This window comes from Pholcus phalangioides, unplaced genomic scaffold, assembly GCF_987345545.1.
Source record: "Pholcus phalangioides strain wild (caught in Gottingen) unplaced genomic scaffold, Ppha-v1.0 ptg000002l_1, whole genome shotgun sequence".
Classification (NCBI taxonomy): domain Eukaryota; kingdom Metazoa; phylum Arthropoda; class Arachnida; order Araneae; family Pholcidae; genus Pholcus; species Pholcus phalangioides.
Window position 1 is genome coordinate 1,711,716 of NW_028301595.1, and position 22,961 is coordinate 1,734,676.

At 38.6% G+C, this 22,961-nt stretch overlaps 1 protein-coding gene across 4 annotated transcripts in view; it reads left to right on the top strand.

The window, feature by feature from the left end:
- The window catches only part of LOC149089048 (transcriptional enhancer factor TEF-1-like), a 116,467-nt gene that overhangs the window by 11,976 nt on the left and 81,530 nt on the right, over positions 1 to 22,961 (top strand). Inside the window, exon 1 of one of the 4 annotated variants that reach the window (XM_089236889.1) lies at positions 8,518 to 8,859. The exons of 2 other annotated variants lie outside the window; for them this stretch is intronic. The gene's annotated coding sequence lies outside the window, so the exon portion shown is untranslated. Of the gene's footprint in view, positions 1 to 8,517; positions 8,860 to 22,961 lie in introns of those variants that run through there. One more of the 4 variants, XM_089236896.1, reaches the window with a different exon arrangement.

Below are 22,961 nucleotides of genomic sequence, written 5' to 3' on the forward strand. Positions count from 1 at the left end.
TTTACTATTATTTAAAGAGCATAATCATGATGATGAATGACCACCATCCTCTCACAACACTACAAAGAAGCAAACAACTCCCCGCATGAGATGTGTGGGAAGAAAGCAAAAAGGAAAAAAAATACATTTATGAAAAAAAATATTAATCAATTTTATTTTAGTTTTTTTTCATTTTGCTTGATATTTTCTCCTCATATTAGTCTTTTATACGCCCTCTCTCTTTACACGAAGAGCTGTAACATTCTTTTAATGAGATAAAAAAGAAAACGAAATAAATTTCTATGAGTAATTTGCTTGCTTAGCATGAATATATTTTAATACAGCTACTTTGTTGAGCAACTATACAATTTTGTTGTTGTTGTTATTGTTTTGCTTTGATAAATTGCACGTGTAAGTTTTTTTAATGTATAAATCAGGGGGTGCACAACCTTTTCAGTTCCGAATCTTGTATCTATCCATCTACCTTCTAAAGAGAGACAATATTAATCGTATTTTACGGGACAAAATTTGGCTGTAATTGGCGACTTTACTTGCCTTTGACAATTTTGTCTCCAACATTGCGGGGAAGGAAAAAAAAAGAAGCGCGGCAAAAAATCAAAAGAAAAGGAGTAAATAATGACATACTGTATATGCATGCGGGGAGGGGGGGGGGGGCATTGCATTAAAATGGGTATTTTATCAGGAAACTCGAAATGTCAAAACTTGATGGTCGTTTCCAAAATAACGCGTATGTCGGTGTACAAACGAGATCGGATGGAAGTCTATTCCGAGCTCTTCCGGCCCGACATAAAAATGAATGCTGTAATCGATTTCTTCTCGCAAATGGAATACGTATGCACAGCTGGTGACTTCTGGTGCGAGAGTTCATGAACTTAATGCTCGATATCAAAGAGTCGATGTATAGGTTAGACCATAATTTCTCAAACTTTTTGTTCCATCGCCCCCTTCCTCAGAAATTTCGTTCTCTCATCGCCCCCAACTCAAGCGAACCCATAGGATCCTATGTTATACCCGCAGCTTCTATCGCCCCCCCCGGACCTATTCCATCGCTCACAAGGGGGCGATATTGCTCACTTTGGGAAACACTGGGTTAGACCATAGACACAACTTTATACAGCAGTCTCAAGTCGTTGATCAGTGTACGCCATTCTAGGGAATGTTGCCCCCATGAGTTCAGGATATGAGACTAGTCCTAGAGACTAGGCAGGCAGTTCGTGAAACGCTTTTGGGTTTTTTGAATTTGTTCGATGTCACCAATCAAATAAGAGATCCACAAAGGCGATGCGTGCTCATCGGTCGAACAAAAGTGTTGAAGGCAATGACGTAGCGGCGGGGGGGGGGGGAAGATGGCCAAATCTATTGTTCTATCACTTTGTTCCCCCCCCCCCCCGAACGAAATATCTGGCCACCCCCCCTGGTTGGAGGCACACATCAGAGTCGCAATGTCACACTTCTAATGACACTTTTTGCTCACGATTTTTCTTATATAGCTAGACATTGAAAGGGTCTGGTCTATATCGATTCCTAGGTCAGAATGTACGGCTACTGCTTTTAGTACGCAATTATTTAGAAAATATCTGTATTCAAGATTGTTGATTCCCTATGTTTAACACGAACGTTTTATCTAGGAATATAGGCAATGAATTTTGTTTACTTCATATCAAAAGACGATCACATGCCAGTTGAAGGGTAGGCAGACTGAAAATCTTCTACGATCTGGAAAATTTCAAATCGTCGACATATACATAGCAAGGTCCGGGTAGCAGGGAAAGTGGGATGTCATATGTGACATCTTGGCATTGGCAATTTTTTTAATTGCAACTGCCACGTGCACTTTTTTTGGCAATTTTTTCGGTAGTAATTTCCGACTATATTCGCCTTTGACAATTTTTTCTCCTGTGACTGGCAACTTTACTTACCTTTGAAAATTTTGTAAAACGTATAAATCAAGCGTGTGACAACCTTTTCAGTTCAGAAACTTTTAAATAAATAGAGACAATCTTATCCGTATTTTACGGGACGTTCCCATAATTTTGTGGGCGTGTGGCCGCCACAACTTTATATAAAATATCCCGTTTTCTCCCTATTTCAAGGAATGATTTTTATGACTTATAAATTATATTATGATAATTATAACTAATTATACTTATTAATTGCAGTCAAATAAATATATTCATCTCACATTTTTGTCAAACATTGTTTTATTTCGGATAATTACATTTTGCAGTACCCCTTATTTTCCGCGATTGACAATTTTAGCAGTAGTTACAGTTTTTTTCGGCTGTAATTGACAGACTTACTGCCCTTAAATGGCAACTGTACTTGCCTTTGACAAATGTTTTGGCTGTAACTCGCAACTTTACTCGTCTCTGACAAATTTTTCGGCTGTAACTGACGACTTTAGTTGCCTTTGACAATTTTTCCTCTATAACCAGCAACTTCACTGGTCTTTGACCATTTATTTTTCGGCCATATATCTGGCAAGTTTACTTGCTTCGATAACATTTTTGGCGATATCCCGTATTTTTTGTGAAAGAAATATGGTCAGTCTAGGGATTGATCGTGTTGTGTGTATATTGATACTTTTCCAACGGAAAATCTTCCACGGGCCGGAAGGAACCCCCTGACGGGCCGCATTTGGCCCGCGGGCCGGAAGTTGTGCAACCGTGGTATAAAATGGAAATGGCGGCTTCAGTAGCAGTTGAGATACAAACTGGATATTGAGTTCTGAGGTAAAAGAACTTATATTTCTCAAGGGTTGAAGGAAACATGATGATAATAATGAAATAAAAAAAAACAAGGGATCATGTGTATTTTTAGATGTCGACTCCGGATGGTGTAAATGCACACGAGTTTATTTAGTGTTGTTTCTCTTTGCTTTCGTCTATGTTCTGGTTGTTTGGGATCATGTGGTAAGGACAGATCTGCCAATTTGACTTCTTGCCAGCAAGAGTCTGTATGAGCCAAGAGAAATAATAAGACTTCCGTCTTAAAATTCAAACTTATGATAGACGACTATCTGCTACTACCACCACCAGTTGCTGCTGAACGATATACTTGTATACCATCTTGGAAAATTGGCAAAGAAGCAGCTGGATTTTGATATTCTTGGTGTTTTACCGAGATTTTTTTTTTTTTTTTACCATTTTTGGTGTTAAAAGGAAACTGTTTTGTTATGAATCTCTGTCTTGAAACGTTGTGATGAAGTTCAGATAGGGAAGGATAGGGCTGAAATGATTACAGATTTTATTGTGTATTTTTTGGAGGGGTTATAGTCAGAGCCGCCCTTTTAAGTGTATGCGACAGGAGCGGTCTCACCGAGCCCCGAGTTTTTGGGGTGGCCTTAACTTATCGTAATGATAATTTCTTTCGCAAATTCTGAATTTTCATCAATACTAGAAGCAATTTCTTTCGTTTATTCTGTTTATTCTGAATTTTCATCAGATCTTGAATTATTTCTTTCATTTATTCAGAATTTTCGTAAATTCTAGATCTGTTTTTTTATTTATAATCTTTTCGGTGCAGTATTTAGTAATGTATTTTCGATGGAGCCCCGAATTTCATTGGAATTTTGATGTAGTTCCGATTTTATAAGAATTTCGATGCAGATCAAAATTCAATTAGTATTTCGATACGACTCTGATTCTTCCTTCCCCCCCCCCCTCCTTCCACAATGCCGTTTTCATTCAACCCTCTTTAAAAATATCCAGTTTCTTTTAATTTACTTTCCGCAAGATGTACGTAATTTTTTTCGATGCCGCTCTAACTTTTCACTACATTTCCTACGCAGCTCTGTACGATATTGGCGTATGATTTCTTTGTTCAAGGTATTTAAATTCGTGAAAAAGATGCGAATTTGTATCTAAAGTTGTTCTTTTTTTTTCTTCGATATCTTCTTCACACCTGAGTCAAAACTGACTATTCAGGGGGGGAAAAAAATCTTTTTCGATTGATTTGTGTTTATTAAATGTCACAATGCTCTTTAAAAAGAAAGAAAAGTTAATTAATTAGTTAATTTGGGTCGATGTCTTTAATATGACTTATGAGTCATATTGAGTTAGGTTGACATATGGGTATACTGTGGTCACGGAAAGATGGTCTCTGACCTTGTATAACCTTCATTACTAAAAGAGAGGGTTCAGTCTTCAGTAGGGAGAAAAAATGAAAGGTCAGAGGCCATCTTTCCATGGTCACACTATACCTCAGGTCTTAACTTGAAAAAATAATCATTAAAAACCGTTAAAAATTAGGGAGCGAAAAGGGTATTGACTTTGTTGCAACTCCTTTCGCTCAATGTAATTATTTACTCTGTACACCGAAAATAAATTAAAGAACCTAAAATTATTCTCGAGTTTCTGCGAAAAATTCCGCATTGATTATCGCCACGCGCGACATTCAAAGAACAGCAAGAAAACTGATAGCTCCTGGTACAAATATACCCTGAAAAAATTGATATTGTGCGCATATTTATTAAGTAGAGAACCAAATTTCTCGAAAAAAAGAGATCTTAGAAACTTCAATGACGAATTTTCTCGTTAACATAATAATGTCTTTGACCTATTATGGGGGAAAAAACTAAAACGAATCGAATGTCAATATATATTTGGAAGGTCATGAACATTCTGTAATAAATGATAATGAAAAAGAGGGAAAGAAATACATGTATATAAATGGGTTTTTTTTCCTTAACGTCGACCCCGAATTTCCTATAAAAGCAAGCCGAGAGAGAGAAAAGCGACTGTCGAACAACCACGTGACGTGATTGAGCAGCCCGACGATTGTCATCACCCGTGGATTGCGCTCAATTTCCCAGAACCCGCAAGAAATAAAAAAAAAGAAACACGAGGAAAAAAAACCAGGAAAAAAGAAAAGAAAAGTAATATCATTAAAAATAAAAATCACAGAAAAGAGGAGAAATATATATATATATATAAGCTTGATATGATAGAGAGAAATCTCCAACGCAACACGTCTTTCCCGTACATCTGTTGCGCGCTTGTGGAAATGCCACACACAAAATGCCAACACGTTTCTTTTAAAACTCGTCCGCGCGCGTGACTTTATGAGAAGCTGTTTGTGCTGACGTCATTTGGATTAGAGCCGTCTTCAAATTTGCATGTTAAGGTAAACATGTGAGCAGCTTGCTGATGGAGGAATGAAGGCTATCACTGCAGCTTTCATGATGAGAAGATATTGTTACAGCTATGATATCCTAGGCTGTCCGGAGAATATCGGCAAGAAGATAACACCGTAATTGAAAATGCCCGCCGTAGATGTCGACAAAACGTCTGAAAGTTCAAATTGTACTGGACTGTTTTGCCCGGAACTTTCACAAAAAATCAAAAAAAATAAAAAATAAAAAAAATAATTATACTGCATAATGTTACTGCTAACTATGCTAATTTCCTCCTTGTTGTAACTAGTGTTTGTACAAAATGTAAACGATCACGAAAACTATTTCATCTGCACAAATTTGTAAATTATATTTGTTTTCTGTTGGATCTGCTCTTATAAACATTGTACAAAATCTTCAAGCTGATTTATAACGAATGAGATTTCCGAGTTCATCGAACATGTGTGTAGCTTCTGTTGGAATAGGACCATCTCTATTGTTTTCTTAGATTTGTTTTCGTTGTCTTGAGAAGATTCAATGTGTTCTTTATACACGAATCTCCGCATTCGTAAGTCAACCACAATTACTTTTTCCAGAGGTGAGCATGAATATGAATATTCATGAGCGGAGATACGTGGGGGGGGGGGGGGGGACTTACGTGATTATGGTGAAAAATATTACTCGGCCACACTGATATTACAAAATAAACGAACATAAATTTACAACAAACTTTTTCCATCTAATTAACTAGGATTTCACAGCAATCCAGCTTAAAAATATCCCATTTGTGGAGAAGATCAGGAAACCACTGAATAAAGAAAAGGATGTCTAAAGACCAGATAAAAGAGACATTTTGCAGATAAAATCTGAATCAAGCTTCCATACATCCCAAACATTGAGAAAAAAAAACCGAATTAGGCCGGGATTACGCAATAAAAGTTTCATTGAAGTTCTTTTACAAAACTTGGAAAAAAAAAACAACCAATAAAAGAATATTGGTTGCATTCGCTCGAATGTAACTGATACGTTTATTGATTACATTTTTCAAGTTTTATAAAAGGACTTCAATAAAACTTTTATAGTGTAATCTCAGCCTTAAAGAGGTTCAGCATTAAATTGAACAGGAATTTCAAGGAGAATTCTCCTAAAATACGAAATTGTCCAAAAATTCGAATTCGCCAAGTTCGATTGTTTTCAAGAAATATTCCTGTTTGAAAGGGCTCCGTGGAACTCTCTCGTAAATATCAAGTGCTGCTCCGTTGAATGTTAACGTAGGCTGCGCTCATAGTGCGACAAAGAAGTACGAGTTACAAGAATTGCGACTAGGGGTGGAGCAAGAGATGTCCGCACATAGTAAAGGAGGAGGAGAATAGAGAAAATGACCGGAGGGTTCTGAAATGCAAGGGTGTGATGATGATCCCGCCGCAGAAGCTTTTTTTCAAAGGGGGAGAGAAAAAGAGGAGATAACGAAATCAGCAGACCGAGGTGAAAACAAACTGGTTTGTTCAAGTCGCGCACCTCGTTGAGTGAACTCCCCATCGCCTCACTTCTCGAGTATGTGCGGTGTAAAACAAACCAATGCAATTGTTTTTGCCGCTAATCTCTATAATACACAATCGCACCTCTTCGTCCCCCCCACTATGTGCGCGGTCTAAATAGTTGTAAGGCTGTTTCTCGGGTGGAGCCCTTAACGATAATGAGGCTGTTCTACGGAACTCAAATTTTTGAAAATTTATCCAAAAAAGAGTGTGTCCCTACTGCCGTCTTTACAGCATCATCGTTGGAGCTTCCATGCAAATGAGGTCCTCTTGCAGTGCCAGGGTAGGAATGCAACAGGCCTACGACGTTATAATTATTCATTCATTACACTTCGCTCACTATGAGCAGGGCCGTGTTCAGACCATCATGGGCCCCCGGGCCAATTGGTTTTAGTGAGGCCCTACCTCGTAAATTCTAGAAAATTTCAACCGAATCTCATTTTTGTGAGGCCCCCGGGCCGTACCCAGGTGGGTCCATGTGTTAAGATGGCACTGGCTATGAGTTGAGAAAAAACTCATACTTTAAAAAATTGATTGCAGATGGCAGCACTACACATAATAAACATTACATAGAAACAAACTTCACGGGAGGTTCACTATACATACACACATATTCCAACATGTACCAATTCGTTAGAAGTTCTGCAGAGGAGTATGGACGAGGTGCATGTCTGGGTTAGTAGTGGTAGTGCCAGGGTGGGACTCAATATGGCGTAAGTGGTGTGGGGGTATCCTGAGTGTCTCTCGTAAAGAACACGTAAATTCTGCAATTCAAAAATCCTCACTTCTAGGGGCTAAAAATTTCCAACATCATTTTGACAACTTATAATTTCCTGATGAAACGGAAAATTACATTCACGAGCTTCTAGTTCGAAAATTCGATGTGGAAAAAAAAATGTAATATTACAGTTTCTACGTTAGTTATCCTGTGCTTTTCTTTTTAAACGACACTATCTCGATCCAATTCAAAGTAAAGAAAAGCTTTGCGAGTATATCAGTAACAAGAAAGTTCTCTTCTTTGAAAGCTCTCCTGATTCTGTGGCAGCGTCCTGGTTCTGTGATCACGCGGAACCACTGAAGAGTTGTGGCGGAACCCCAGTTGGAAATCGGTGGTGGCGTAAACAAAGAATAAATTTACTCTACGTCTGTAGACGAAATGGTGCCTAGAAGGATTTTGAACAGTGAAAAAATTGCTTTCATGGATCCTGGAAATAACTTTTCAAATCAGGGTGTAAGGCGATTGTTCTCCTGTTTTGGTATGGGGAATTTTTTTTTTTTTTTCACGGAAAGAGACACAAGAACAAAACAGGAAAGTGCAACTGTCATTTTATTTTTGCACATTTTTACAAAGACACAGACATATGACTCAATCACACGTACAAAGAAATGAAAAAGACCCACTAGCAACAAAGAAAGTTCAGAGCTCATCAACACTGAATGGGCCTGTTCTTTTTCTACATTTCGGTAAAAAAGCCCAACAGCAGAAGAAGAAAAAAAGAACACTTGAAGTACATTAACAACAACAACTAACGAAAAAGAAAGACCATTCGGAAAAAAACTTGTTGGTTGGGAGGAGGAAAGAACCAGAAGAGAAGAAAGAGGAGAAGTGAAGTACAGTCGGCGCCACTAAACCCACCAATGAGCATCTCCCCAGACACCAGGTGATGTTTTGAAGTGACGTCACTCGGCGGACGTGACGTCACTCAACACAACTGCCGTCACGCGGACCACCCCTCCACGCTCTCTCTCGGTATATTCCAATGTTTGCGTATGTGTGTGTTCCCCCCCACTCTTTCTCCACTCACCGCCCCTCCATGCGCGGAACGGGCTGCGCGTTCGTCACCGGCGTTGCGCGGATTCTTTTGTGCCATTCCTGACATACCAAGGACGGAAGGCTAAACGCGCTCTTCTCTTTTCTCTCTCTCGCTATAGTGAGTGCGTGTGTGTGCGAGCGAGAGAGCGTGTTGGTAGTGAGCGAGAGAGGTGCGCGGCGGCGGCGCAAGAGAGTTTTTCCTCCCGAAAATATTTCTGGCTTGCTTTTCAGTGGTGTGTGTGCGCGAGAGAAGAAATAATTTTCTTTTTTTGAAAAAAAAAAGCGTGAAAAAGTGCGTCCACACGAAATTTTTGCTGTTCTCCACAGAAAAAAGTTTTTTCTTTTTTCGCTATTTAGTGCCGAGGACATCTAGAAAATTTCCAAGCTTGGACAAGGTGAGTAAAAAGCTAATGGTTGAATGATGATAAAAAAAGAATTATATGCAACTAATACTTTTTTTTATTGCCCCGTCTTTGTTTGAGAGGTAGAAGAGCGAGATGCGCGGCTGCATCTGGTTGCTGCGCGTGCTTTTCTCTCTCTCTCTCTCTCTCCTCTCTCTCGCATCGCAAGCATATTTGGCGTTTCAAACGTTCCAAAGTCTCTCTCTCTTTCCCTGTCTGGAAAACGACCGTTGGACTTTTCACAACCGCTCTCTCCCTCCTTCTCTCTATACTTTTATATTGTTATAGGGTGGGGCGGGGGAAAACAGACGACACTGATGTCATTCCGGCGGTTTTCTCAGAAAATTTTATCTGGTATGTGTTGTTAAACAAGACAAATGAATTCGATGGTTCGAATGCCTCCCCCTACTTGTCCAACAAAACTTTTTCAATGGCATTTTATTGTTTATAGTGGAGGGGACTTGTTGTCCTTCCACTTGTGTGATCGGAAAATAAGGACTTTACTGCTGGATTGTGTTGATGTGAAGGCAGTTTAAATGTCTTTCCAAGAAAACTTTTTAAATGAAATTTTATTGTCCTTAAATATTAACGGAGAGAGAACTTTGTTGTGTCCTTCCACTCGTGTGATCGGAAAATAAGGACTTTATTTATAGATTAGCATGCCGTGAAATAGTTCGAATATCTCCACTTGTCCAATGAAACTTTTTTAAGGAGATTTTATTGTCCGTAAATATTCATGAATAGGAATTGTAGTCCCCCCCACTCCCTTGTACGATCCGAAAAATGTCGCGATGAAAATAAGGACTTTACTGAGAGATTGTGATGATGTGAAGATAGTTCGGATGTCTCTCTATTTGTCTTACGAAACTTTTTTAATGTGATTTTATTGTCTGGAATATCAATGGAGAGGACTTGTCCTTTCACTTGTGTAGTCGGGAAAAATATTGCGAAGAAAATGGCTTTACTCTGATGGATTATAGATTATGATGATGTGCAGATAGTCTTTCTACTTGTCCAACAAGAATTTTTATTGCGATTTTATCGTTCTCAAATATTCATATTGAGGACTTATAATCCTTTTACTTGTGTGATCAGAAAAATTTTGCGATGAAAATAAGGACTTTACTGATAGATTATGATAATGTGAAGAAAGTCACGTGGAAGTGATTTTGACTCCCACGCCCTCGTTGTTGTAAACAAGAGTTTTTGTCGTCTGTTGATGATGATGATGCTGTTCCGAACTTTCGCGGATCCGAGTTGGCTATTCGGAATATTTTTCGACATGATTGGTTTTGAAATTCTCTTTTGGGATTTTCTCAAATCTACTTTCACTGACTTTCACCAATTGTTTTTGTTAACTAAAAGTTCGTTATAGAATTTTTTTTTTGTATGCTGCATTTTTGCCAAATTGACATCTATTCTTAGATTTTTCTCGTTGTTCAAATATATATTTTTTTCCACATCTGAAAATTACATTTTCATTGTCATTTCTTAAGAAAAAGTCCATTGTTGGAATTTCTTGAATCGATATTCCCCACATTGTTGGATTTCTACAAAAAAAAAATTTTTTTTCATTGTTGGAATTTCTTGAATACATTTTCTCCATTGTTACACATTCCGTATTTTTAATTCCTGGAATTTTTTGTAATTGTTGCAAAAATCCTGATCCTTTTTTGCAATTTTCCATGGAAAGATTTTTTTTTTGAAATTGAGATTTTTCAACAATTTTTGGATTTTTTTCAAACAGAAATTCTCCATAGTTATAGACTCTTGTAGACAGAAGTTTTCCATTGCAAATTAAAATTTCTCATTATTAAATTCTTTTCATCACGAAATAATATACTTTGATATTTTAACGCTGTTATATTGTTTATTGAATCCTTTTTAATTGTTGACCAAAATCTTTCATTAGATAGTACTTCCCCCCCCCCCCACTTGTTGGATTTACCATTGGACTTTAATACCGTATTACTTACCGTTATTATTTTTCTTTCTTCTTTTTCCTGAACCGAAATTTTTCTATTGTTGCATTAATTGGAAGTTTTCATACTTACATTCTTCATTGCGAAGTTCAAGTACTAAAAATTTAGTACGACTTTTTTTTTCGAATTGAAAAATTCACACACTGATAAAATTTATTGTTCGTTTATCAAGATAATTTTTTTTCCCCTGAAGTAGAAATTTTTCTATTGGTTCATCACCAACAATTTTTTTACCGATAGAAAAAAGTGGAATTTTTATATTATTGGCTCATCATTCTCCCCGAATCAGAGGCACCAAAACCTAGGGGCTGAGAACATTTGAGCCCCCCCCCCCCCATGAATTTTGTAAGAGGGCTGAGGCCCCGCCCCCAATAATTTCCGAAAAAACAATGCAACGTGCCGTACCTCTCCTGCGTACGCGCTTGAGTCCCGTATGGCGACCAGCAACTTTCAGCACCCCCCCCCCCTCCTCCAATGTTTTTCTTCATGTTTGCGCCTATTTCCCGAATCGAATTATTTTGATTGGTGGATTTCTTAAAATCACTGGTTGTCTTAAAAAAAAATATTGTCGAGATTTTGTTTGAACTTCGAAGCAAACTCATAATCATTTTTAGACATTAAGTGGGCTTGAATTTCCAATAGGCATTTGCCCAGGAACCTCAAGAACACATTCATCGACAGTAGTCGTGGGGTTCCCCTAATAGGTAGGTGCCTTCAAACGTTGACACAGCGTGGAACCACATTCGACATTTTATCGAGTCCCGCGGGCCCCTGACATAAATTGATATTGCTAGTTTGCAAATTATTGCTGACTTATATTACTAGTTTGACATATTTTATAGCGAAAAATGAACGAGAACGTACTATATGGGCATCTCCGATTTTCAACAAAAAATCTGGTGCCTATTATGGGGTTTAAATTGTCAATTTATTGTAAAAGAATCGGCAATAGGTGGTAAATAAAGAGTTTCTGCAAATCTCGATGAATTAGAATGATTTGAGAGTGAACAAAAAAATCGTTTATTTGACGAATGTGACCAATAAATATTATAAATTCAAGGTAGTATCGTTGGAAACACGGGACATTTCTTTAGATCAGTTAGACAGCGAACAATAAGAAGAAACACAAGCAATGTCCTATCACTGGTTCTCAAATTTTTGCCACCCACGGCTCCCTTTCCCAATTCATGGATCATCTGCGGCTCCCCAGAATAGTTTAGTCAATATTTTCCCTTTTAAAAGAACCACTTCAAAGCATAAATAGACACAAATCAATATAGTATCTCTCCAGTTCGGTGGACGCTCCATTGCGGGAATTTTCCAAGAAGAGCTCGGTCTGCTACAAGTGTCCTGCGAGCCGCGCGTTTAATATCTATACCCTAATACTTGCTTTTGCTTGGTAGTCCTCAAGTCAAAGTTGGTCCCTGCAACAATCAGAAAAATTTGCGAACTTCACAATACTTGTTGTTATCAAAGACAATAATGACTGATGATAAGACAATATGCCTATGCTTAATTATAAATTAAATTCCCGTAGATTCCATTGTTCTTGTGGATACGTAGATCACTGATAAATAAAATCAATGTCGTTCTGGGATAACTGTTAAGAAGTTTGTTTCATCTCAATCGGCAAAGTCTTACAAAGTTAGGTGAAGTTTCATTGAACAAATCAGTGCGTTTTATAATTGCCTAAATACTGTCACCTCCACTTTAATCGGATATCAACGATTCCGGCGCACAAAATATCCGATTATGCGAGGCAATGCAATTGTCACTTCACAACGTTATTATAGTTTGTACATTCAATTCTATCAAAAATGAAATGAAAAGTGTAATTAATTACACTGATCACAATACCTAAGGGTTTTGACTTTTCATTAGAAAAGTTAATGCCCCCTCTATTGGCTCAAGAGTGAATAAAAATAAAATAATTAAATGTCGTATTTTGAAGACAACTTAAATACTTACTCTCAAATGTGTTTATCTTAACCTAGTAACATATTTCCCATTAATTCCCAAAGACTTCATTCAATAAAAACATTACGTGTATAGTTGACGGCTGAAGCTCAATATTCGATTAAGCGGGGGGAAAAGTCGTTGAAATTATTATCATATTAAGCGGGGAACTTCAACATTGTCTCCGGGAGAAATTTTGGCGCCGGAGGATTTTATCCGTTATTCGATTAAGCGACTTAATTCGGGATGCCTATGATTTTGCATTCTTCCCTTTTTTTTACTTGAAAATTGAATAGAAATGTCTCGGTGATTTGCGAATGGTGTCAATACAAGTTAGTGAGAATTCTCTTTGTCTTAAAAGCAGAGAGAGCGCCATTTTCAAAAGCTACCTGTTAAGTCAGTCCCGAGACAAGATCGCGTGACGAAGCCTAATCGTCGGAAGTTGTAGGCCTTTTTTATTTCTGTTCTTAATTTTTCTTTTTTATGCTTATACGCTTCCGAGAGTCGGGGTTTTTTTCCCCCCTTATTATATTTCATTTCTATTTTTCTTAGACTTTGTGGTTAAATAATAAAAAGAAAAACTGGGGGGGGGGGTGAGAGATGTTTTCGGTCCACTGGTCAACAAAAAGAAGACGACTCACATGTAAAAGACTGACGGACAGACCTCGGGTGTGTAGAGATTTTTAGATTTCAGCATGTGGAGACAAAGGATTTATTTTTTTGCACAATTCCGAGCAAAAAAATGTTTTTTTTTTTATTATTACAATATCAGGTCCCGATTTTGACTTTGGGGTGCTGTGGGCAAAGCTGGCATTATGAGGGGGACTTTGTTCAGTGAGGATTAAATACAGTTACTCGGTGGAGTCAAGTGCATGAACTGAACGCATTTGAAAATATTTTTATATGCAGTATTTTAATTAACATAAGCTCCGGCTGGATTTGTTGTTTCACTGAGATCCAAGTTTATCGCGCGATATATATCTTATCATTATATCAGTTCAAGAGAGACACAGGGTTCAGATATCGCAACACTTGTTTTTGCTGATTGACGTCAAAAGTTTTGAGGGTTGTGAATCATTCGCCGCGTTTATTTATAACTGGCCGAAATAATTGGATCTGCCCGGAATTGTCCCGTTAATTTGTGAATAATTTTCGTCATATCTTTGCAAGGGATTTGCTCAATAACAATCTTCGAGAAGTCGACTAGTGCTATTTCATCCTCTCGTAGAGCGAATAGATGGCAGATGATACCACTATAACAAGCATTCCATGGAAACAAACTTGACGTTAGGTTCACGACAAGGACGCACACACATTCAAACGTGTACCAATTCGTTAGAAGTTCTGCAGAGGAATATAGACGAGGTGCATGTGTGGTTCAGTAGTAGTCAAAATAATGCCATTTCACCCTTCCCCGATTCATCTTCTGGTCAAAACAGTGCCGTTTCATCCTCAGTTTCCACAAGTGTCTCGTTTTTTTTATCCTCCCCCCCCCCCCCCCCCGTTTTCTTTGTTTTCCCTCATCGAAGCAAAAGATAGGGGAGACTTCACAAGTTCAAATTTCGATATTTCTGTGACACAGTCTGGTCCAAAATTGCGCGCTGATAAGAACCCGCAAACATCGCGGTGCTCTTAAAGTACTGCGAGTGCCTGATTCTATATTTGATCGATGTCCGAATATTGACTAGAAAAATATTGAAGTCCACTCCGCACCCAATATTCAAGAGGATGAATCGGGACGCAGGGCCGCATCTGGGGGAAGCAGGTGGGTCTCGTGCCCCGGGCGCTGGACCAAAGAGGGGGCGCAAATTTTATTCTCAAACCTCTTTTTCAACATTACAAGGGGGCGCCAAAATTCGCACTTGCTCCGGCTGACGAAGCATCTAATTGCGACCCTGTCGGGACGTCACCGGAGAAGATATAAGAACCAAAATGAGAGAGAGAAAGAGTAGCAAATCATTTTTTATAACGATGAAAATTTTCTCTCTGCATTGTTTTGATATTTTGTTAACCAAGTCATTGTTGAAGTGAAGTAACCATTCCTGCCAGACGCTTTATGTGTTGTCAAACTTTCGGCTGAAGTTATTTTAATGAAGCATATCGTTTAAGTCGTGTCCTGTTTTTAAAGCTCGCATATGCTGAATACAGTCGGCCCCGCTTATATGGATATCGACGGTTCCTGCACACAATATTCGATTGTGCGGGGAACAATTAATCCGTTCGCTTACAAGAAATTTGGATGCTCTCTATTTGATAAATCGGCGATAAATATGGCAACCTTCTCCTAACCTAAGCACGTTAGGAAAAGGGGAAAAAGAGTGCGAGAAAAAAGGAAGAAAACAAAGAAAAACAAATGAAAGAGTAAAACAGTACACTATATAAGTTGATAAGAATATCAACTATATACAAATACAACGCAGCGAGGAGGTGGCTGAGAAAAAGATGCCCGTAACAAATATGGATGTTATATATTTGAATGTAGTTACAAAGTAGATTTCTCTTTTCACTCTCACCCTACCTGTTCTTTTTCGCTCTTATAAGAAAGATACATCGTATGTGGGAGAAAAATCACTATCAGGGTATACAAAAAAACCTGAGAGGTAAAAAAATTATAGGGTTGCAACAATGGTGAGGAGAGAGGGAAAAAACACAGAGAACACTTGTTTAAATATATTCCAGTGGCGTTTGGGCGCAATATTACGTCCGTAATCGTAAAGTGGTTAAATTGCTGTTTCTGTGGTTCGTGTATTGGGAACTGATGAAAATAAAGCTTCTAGAATAAATCAAACTTAAAAATGAAATGAATTTTTTTTTTTTTAAATTTTATTTGAATAAGATATGAAGCCATGCCTTTGTACGGATTTTAACTTTCATCGAAAAAAGTTAGCGCCCTGTGTTTTAGCTGATAAAAAAATGAAGTTTGTATTGGTTAATATCTATTTTGAGTTAGTTATCGTGTGAGTTCCTATATTAAGTCAAGCGGGGCACATTTTTTTTAAAAATTATTACAATAAGCGGGGGAGCTTTACTATTGTTTCTCTATGGAAGAAATTCCAGAGGATTCTTCTATCCGAATATGTGGGTTATCAGTTTTACCCGATTAAGTGAGGCCGAGCTGTACCTCTTTCCAGCTGGTGTTCCGCGGATTCATTCATTCAGTGTTCATTAACATTGTTCTCCATAGCAATCAGACGTTATAGTCGATGTGTCGTTATAATCGAGTTTAGACTGGAAATATTTCTAGGAAAGAAATTTCCAAAAAAAAAAAAAAACCAAAAAACGTTATACAGTATTTGAAGAATACCAGTACTATATTATTGTTCCTGTAGTTATATGCCAGGATTAACTGCTGTTTCTTTTATTCATTCATTGTTCATTAATATTATTCTCCATAGCAATCAGACGTTGTAAGCGAGGTGTTTTTACAGCCGAGATCGTTATAACCGATTTTTGACTGAAGGTATTTGTAGAAAAGAAATCTCCAAAAGAAAAAAAAAACGTTATATTTGAAGAAATTAAAATTATTATTTTAAATAATCCGCCTATAGCAGTCGAGTGGTTGGGAGAGCTATCCTCTCACTCTCCAGGTCTGGGCTCGAATCCCGGTTCGGGCCTGGATGTCTACCAACCTCAACAAATTCCCCGGACAGATCATGCCTGATCCCCTGAGAATACGCGAGGATAATGTTCGTTTTGCTTTGTTTTCATTGTTGCGGTAGTTATATGCCAGGATTACGCAGCTGCTGTTTCTCTTCATTCATTCGTTAATTGCTCATTAACATTGTTCTCCATAGCAATCGGACGTTATAGACGAGGTGTCGTTATAACCGATTTTTGGCTGAAAATATTTCTAGGAAGGAAATTTCCAAAAAAAAAACCGCAATCTAAGAAATTGTATTAGTACTATTATTGTCCCGGTAGTTACATGCCTGGGTTACGCAGCTGCTGTTTCTCTTCATTCGTTCATTGCTCGTTAACATTGTTCCCCCATAGTAGTCAGACGTTACAGTCGAGGTGTCGTTATAACCGTTTTTTGGCTGAAAATATTTCTAGGAAGGAAATTTCCAAAAAAAAACAAAACCGCAATCTATATATTTTTTTTCATAAAAAGAAATTGTATCAGTACTATTATTGTTCCGGTAGTTACATGCCTGGATTACGCAACTGCTGTTTCTTTTTTTTTCTTTGTTTTTGAAGGTAAAGAAAGAATTAAAAGCCGAAAATGATTTCTTGCTAATCGAGGTTGCGCTTCACTGGCTGCTGAAAAAGCAACAGTTGAGTCACACACGAAAGTCGGAAACGCACCGATGAAGTTGCTAAAAAAATAAAAATACATAAGAGAGAAACTTACTGTGTATTAATTCATCGAAACTGGTTCCATTTTTTTTACGTGGAAGAACTAGTTTTTTTGGCCTCGCTTTATCTTTTAAGTTGACTTATTTTATTCTTTTTTTCTTCTTCTTCTTTATCTTTTTAAGTTGGCAATTTTCTAGGGAACTCGTGACTGTTCCCAAGTTCTCATTTTCTGTTATCTCATTTTTTTTTTCTTTCTTTCTTCTTCTTTCTTATCGTATTGTTTTGGTCTTTTGTTTGAAGTGACACATTGCTGCTGGTAGTGTTCGGTCGAGAGAGAAAATAAAATGTGCCCTGGAGCGGACACCCAAGGTCTTGATTTTGATGATGGTGACTGAGATGGATATAATATATTGTTTGGTGCTTTTTTTTTTTCTACTTTCTTTTTTTTAATACAATTTCATGGTTCTTTTTCAAAGTTAATGGTAAAACCATGTTTATTTGTGGTGATATTTAGAGATTGTGGGAAATGGACGTTCGTTTCTTCTTTTTTTACTTTTTTTCCCGCTGAATCAGTGTTTTCTCGTATTTGGTTGGTTGTGTTTCTTGTTCTTTCGTAGATTATCGTTAGATTTATTGGTGTGTTTTGATTGTGCGAAATGGTTTCGTGTTGGAAGTGGACGGTGGAACAAGAAAAAGCGTTCGCAGCTGACCGGGGCTTGACAAATCAAGAGGAAATGTAGGCGCCATCACGAATTTCATAGCCGCCAAGAATTTCTTCCCCCCCCCCAGACAAAATCACTCTTAAATAGTGTATTCGTTGACTTCTCCGGGACTCCTTTCCCCGCTATCAGATACGTTAACCTTATTTAAGATAATTTTTTGCTATCCTCAGACGGATGTTCTCCTCAGTTATGATACATAAAAAAAAATTATGAATATTTTTTCAGTTTCCATGGTAACTCGGAGGCTGGGATTTGTCATTCCCTTCAGCTGGCACCATGGCTCCCTACATCCTGGAGCAGGGCCCCCAGGCTGGGATCTTCTTTGCCCCCTGGTCAGATTTTTCTCGGTCCCTTCTATAGTTAATTTATAGCGTCAAAAGCAGAAAAATGATGAAAATCGTCCCGGGTCCCAGGGCGAGAGCCCTGTCAGCTCCCACCCTTATGAGGGCCATGGCTGGCACGCACCTATAATGCTGTGGTTCTGATCCTCCACCACTGATTTTCTATGGTAGTGATCTTCAAAGCGGTCCGCGGCACATTTACAGATCACTTAAGTCGGTGGTACAAATCCCAGAGGCAGCTATCTGCGGCACATTTACGGGTAATTTGAGTAGCCCGCGGCACAGTTCCAGAGTGCTTAAAGTGGCCTATGACACATTTTCAGATCATTTAAGTGACCCCTGGTGCAGTTCTACTTATATATTTATACACATAACTTGGTGGCACAGTTGCAGAGAGCACTTCCTGTGACCCACGGTGCATTTATAGATTACTTAAATGACTCGCGACTTGTTTTCAAACCAGTGAATTGACCAGCACTCTAATATGTTGAACAACACATGAGGCAGTGGTTCTCAAACTTTTGTCACTCACGGCTCCCAAAATAGTTTAGCAGCTATTTTCACTTAGAAAAGAACCACTTCGAAAATCACATAAATAGACACACAAATCAATATCTTCAGCTCGCCGCGACGCCCACTTTGAGGAAATACTGGTATAAAAAGGGGGGGGGGGCAATTTCACCCCACCCGAGATCTGTTTCGCACACATCACCTCCCCCCCCCCCCTCGAAATAGTACACTGCCCCAACAGATATCTGCATTTAGTTCCACCTTTAACAATTTCGGAAATTGTTTGAAAACACTCTTTCACAATGACGTTTGAATGCATAGGAATTTGACATGGAATACTTGTGCAACAAAGGGACGGCTCAAAATACGTTGTTCTCGTGGCTGTCCATTCAGAACACGTCCGCTCCGAACACGACACCTGTTGAAACGAGGATTAGTTAACTCCCTGTGTAATCTGTAAATGTCTATCTCTATCCGAATCATTATTAGTCCTTCCCTAGTCCGTGTGTGTGTTAAGTTCAAGTACGGCTATCTTCTTTTTTTTCCTCGACACGTTGTTATCAATAATTGATTATCTTTTTTTTCTCGATTAATACGGGAATAACTATCGGCAGAATTATGTACATAATCTTTTCCTCCGCCCCCCTAATAATTATAACACGTGTGAATGTGTGAATAACCGGAACATTAACTCTCTTACAAGCATGAAAAGTCAATCAATCTAGTGATTTCAAAATGAATTAATTTTTTTTCTCTCTCTACATGTCTTTCTCTCTCACTTTCTAGTGCTGTCAGTGCCATTTGGACACGGTCCAGAACATCTAGGTGCTAAGGGAGAGAGGAAAAAAAAATTAGTTTTCAATCCGACCAATTGCAAAAACAATCCTAGAGTTGAAAAACGAACCCCAGTGTGAAATTTTTCGTTTAAGACTTCTCATATCCGGGTAACAACCCGGGTTCTCGGATATCTTTTGGGGAAAAAAAACCCCTCGAGAATAGAAAAGATATACAGAACTATGCATTCCGTAACCTGCCCTCCCCCTCCCCCAATATATCTATTTACCCCATGATTTGCTTTCAAGATCTTCATTTATTACTTTAGGGCCTTTCTCCTCATCCATATTGAGCTAATTGGTTCCCCCGGGAATTTTGTTTTTTTCCTCTCTTTCATTTCCTCTTAGATGACTCGTCTCATCTCGTTCGATCATCCTTCTCGTAGGTAAATTGCCTCACTTATACTCCTGGAACCTGTGTATTATCTCAGGGTGTTTGTTTTCCAATTACTTTTCTTTTATGAGCATGACATTAACTCGTTTGTCTGGAATCGATTTATTTTGTGATAATAATTTCGAAATCAATTTATTTAAAAAAAAAGATTTTTACCTTCCCGTCTGTATAGGTTATCTACGACACACAAAGGTTTCCAACATTTAATTAAGGCTCTCGTGCTTAATCAATATATTGGTGGCTCACGTGCTTACCCATTTTTCTGGTCCCTCACTAACCTGCTACCTCGATCTCTAGATCAGTTTTTATGTCATTCACGTGCTTCCAGGGCCGTAGCTAGCCATTCTTGTGCAAGAATTTGAATTTAGGCTCCTTCTAACCGATTTAGGCCCATTCTGGGCTCCCCTTCCAAGTGGGCCCTGTGCGGGTGCACCTGTTGCACCTGCCTAGTTACGGCCCTGCGTGCATCCACACTATTTTGGTCACTCAGATGCTTCCAAACTCTTTAAATCACTCTTTTGGTCACTTACCAGTCGGTTCCTCACTCTCTAGGCCACTCTTTTGTTCGCTCACTGATCTGTTTCCTTGCTCGCTAGATGATTTTTTTGTTCAAGGCAACTTTACTTGCCTTTGGCGATTATTGGTGATATCCCGTATGTGTACCGATTTCCCGTATTTTACGAAGGAAATATAATCAGCTGAAGAGTATTTATCGTGTTGCGTGTATTGATAATTTTCTACTAGATCACTTTTCTCGTGCGGGATGGTTCGTCTTGGTGGGCCGCATTTGGCCCGCAGGCCAGAGACGCACGCCTAGTTATGAAGCTGTTTCATGGACATTTTCTCTAGTTATACATTTATTTCTCTGTTAATATATTGTTGTTCACTCAAATTCTGTTATTTAAGAAACCTCTCACTTCTACGATAAAATCTTCAATCCCCCAAATGATAGCCAAAAAAAGAAGCAAGGTTTGTGTTTTTAAGACTTATACGGGAATGATCCCGGAGGGGGGGGGGTAGGTATGTTGGGAGGAAGGGGAACCACTGGCAAAAGATCACTAGAGCAATGGAGCTGCAGGTAGATGTTGGCTAATGCAGACAAGAGAGAAACAAAGTTAATCATAGCAGCCGTTCAGATCCTCTAATTATTTCTTTATTAAATTGTTCGGTCCCTCTATTCGACCATCATAAAATGATGTTGAAATAGAACAGCTGAATAACCCTTGCTGAGTAAGACAACCTGGAAATGATAGCCAAATAGGGCCACTGGTAAAAGATGGCTAGTAAGGCAGCTGATAAGCGATGGGTTAGTGATAGCGAGGCCAATGGCAAACAATGGCTAGGGCAAAGAAGTAATGAGTTAATGACCAACACGGTTTGGGAGCCGTGGGTAAATGATTTAATTAGGGCAAAGGAGTGCCACTGGGGCCAAAATTCAAGAATCACTGCTCTCTATGGGTATTTTCTATATTCCCTTTATAATTGCAGCCTTTATTTCCTGAAATATATCTCGATGAGCGGGGCGGGGGGGGGGGGCGGTGGGAGCTTCCTTTAAGACTTTGAGACGCAAAATATACCAGTTTACCTCTCTCTCTCAAACACCAAATCATGAGGCAACCACCAATAGATGGCGCCTTAATTTCCGGCCGGTAGTAAATTGCTGTATGGCTATATGACCGGAGTTGATGTGGGGTGAAGTAGTTTATCTCTGTCGATATTTCTTCAAATATAATCGATTCAGCAATGCCTGTCTGCCTCCTAGATGACCACAGGTCACCAAGATGAGGGCTCAAAAGAATTTGGCCCTTCTTATTCACTAACTGCGATTACACCTTGTGAAGGAAAAAAACCACTAAAATCTAGAGCAACGTTTAAGAAGGAAAATGGTGGGGAGGGGCAGGGGAGAGCTGTTAAGTCGGGAAAATTACAAAAAAGCAAAATAAATAAAAATCGAGGCCTTTCTTGCGGAATTTATGTATTTATCAATAATTTTTTCCCCTCCTCTCCCATGTTCTCGATTAAGTCCAATGAAGGAGAAAAAAAAAATCGATATTTTAGGTTGAATGTCAGACTTGAAGAATCAATCGATAGTGGTTATGGTTACGGTTAAGAGCTCATTATTCGAGGATTATCACTAGTGGGAAAAAGTGTTGACGGGATTAATTGCGCTTGATTGAAAATACTTTTTTCTTCCCCTTCATGTTGTTTGCTGCCAATTTTTTTCCCTCTCCTCTCGTTTGTCTGACGATTTACTTTCTTTTTGTGTGTGAATTTCCTGTCAGTTTTAATATGTATTTTATTGTGATAAAGTGCGTATTTTTTTTAAGCCAATGTTATGGGCTCAAAAATTATTTCAGTTCAGAAATGGTTTCCAGTTGAAACTGGAACACATAATTATTGCTATCATATGGGAGATGGACACTCTCTCCTTATAAATGTCCTCCAATCCTTTTTTTAGATTTTTGCTAAAGGCAGGAACAGTTATTTTGATTGTATAATCTCCTTACAGTGAATCCGTCCCCAGCTCTAGAATTAAGCACTTTTTAAAAGGAGGAGGTGGTGGCACGTACCCTGGTTCGATAATGTCTTCGTATACAGCAGCAGAATTTCCCAAAGTAGGCAATATCGCTCCCCTGGGAGGTGATGAAATGATCCAAAGGACAGCGGAAAGAAGCTATGGATTTAGTATAAAATCCTATGGGTCGGCTTTAGTTGGGGGCGCGTAGGGAAAAAACAATTTTGAAGAAGGGGGCGATGGAACAAAAACTTTGGGAAACTACAGATATTTCAAACTTTTTTTTTTCGTGGAACCCAGAGTTGGTTCTCTTCTAAAGAAGAAAAAAAGTCTTCTTTATATAGGGGTGTTGGCTTAGGTGAGAAAACAATTAACTCGTTTTTACATTGCTATATACTGTACTGAATATTTTTTTTTTTTTGAAGAACTTCATCATGAAATTCATATTATTGGTGCAGGGGATCCGTGGACTTCATCCAACCGGCACATTTGGTCCGTGGACTGCATCTTATTGACACAGGGTGGCCGCGAACTCTATGTTATTGTT